Raw genomic sequence first — 1,416 nt, forward strand, 5'->3', positions numbered from 1 at the left:
AGTGCTCTACCAACTGAGCTACCGAAGCACGACTCACGCCCGGTCTCACAGCTTTACTTCTGCCAGTATCTCGTCTCCTACCTTCCAAGGTAGGTAGGAGACGAGATACTGGCAGAAGTAAAGCTGTGAGACCGGGCGTGAGTCGTGCTTCGGTAGCTCAGTTGGTAGAGCACTTGCCCGCGAAAGGCAAAGGTCCCGAGTTCGAGTCTCGGTCGGGCACACAGTTTTAATCTGCCAGGAAGTTTCATATCAGCGCACACTCCACTGCAGAGTGAAAATCTCATTCTGGAAACATCCCCCAGGCTGTGGCTAAGCCATTTCTCCGCTATATCCATTCTTTCAGGAGTGCTAGTTCTGCAAGGTTCGCAGGAGAGCTTCTGTAAGGTTTGGAAGGTAGGAGACGAGATACTGGCAGAAGTAAAGCTGTGAGACCGGGCGTGAGTCGTGCTTCGGTAGCTCAGTTGGTAGAGCACTTGCCCGTGAAAGGCAAAGGTCCCGAGTTCGAGTCTCGGTCGGGCACACAGTTTTAATCTGCCAGGAAGTTTCATATCAGCGCACACTCCGCTGCAGAGTGAAAATCTCATTCTGGATACAACACACTTGATAGACTGCCAAATACAGTTAAAAAGGTTATATGGTTACTCCAGTGTGAACACAAGGGGGTGAAGGGTGAATACATAGAAAAGAACTAACACCAACAAGAGTATAGTTTTTGAGGGAATAATTATAAATTTACAACTACTTCCTCACACCATAGATCAAATGGCAGTTCTGCTTACAAATTGCATATTCTAGAAATTTCTGTCAGTGTTCTGTGGTCCATTTTCCATTTCCTAAAGGCAACTCACCCTCATTCTTTCATCACAATAGATGTTGGCATGAAACTGGACTGCACAAATTTACTGGTTTCATTTCTCAACTGCCTTTTGAACCAAACTTTTTTGTCATTGTGCGTGGTTGTCCTACACAATTCATTTTATGGATTTCAAACTGTGTGTTCTTCATGGCTTAAAAAATGTTCTGCAGAAAATCTTGTTCTGTGTGCTGTCATGTACTGTCTTTTCATTTGCATTCCTCCATTTTTGGGACAGAGCCAATGAAAGTACCCTCATCAAAAATTGTTTTACAGCATATAATAATCAAAAACAAATTAGTTTATTTACTTATAATGTTTACAGTTTAACCACTGGTGTTTCTATGAGACAGCATATCACACCTGGCAACTGAACTTTTCAGTTTTCAGTACAATGATTATTCTTAAATATGCATTAGTCCCTAATCATTATCATAGAAATAGACAGAAGCTGTTGACCTTTCAGTTCGGCATTTTGGCCTGCAGTCATTTTGGTGGCTGTCTGTTCTACTTTACACCTGAAATGTGTGATATCACTATGGTGATGGGAGAGGGCACATGCA

At 42.9% G+C, this 1,416-nt stretch overlaps 1 non-coding gene across 1 annotated transcript; it reads left to right on the forward strand.

Moving 5' to 3' along the window:
• The first annotated feature begins 445 nt into the window (after positions 1-445).
• On the forward strand, positions 446-520 carry Trnas-uga (transfer RNA serine (anticodon UGA)). Its single transcript has one exon. It is a non-coding gene; the product is annotated as a tRNA-Ser (tRNA).
• The last annotated feature ends 896 nt before the right edge of the window (positions 521-1,416 follow it).

This window comes from Schistocerca cancellata, chromosome 4 (genome assembly GCF_023864275.1).
Source record: "Schistocerca cancellata isolate TAMUIC-IGC-003103 chromosome 4, iqSchCanc2.1, whole genome shotgun sequence".
Classification (NCBI taxonomy): domain Eukaryota; kingdom Metazoa; phylum Arthropoda; class Insecta; order Orthoptera; family Acrididae; genus Schistocerca; species Schistocerca cancellata.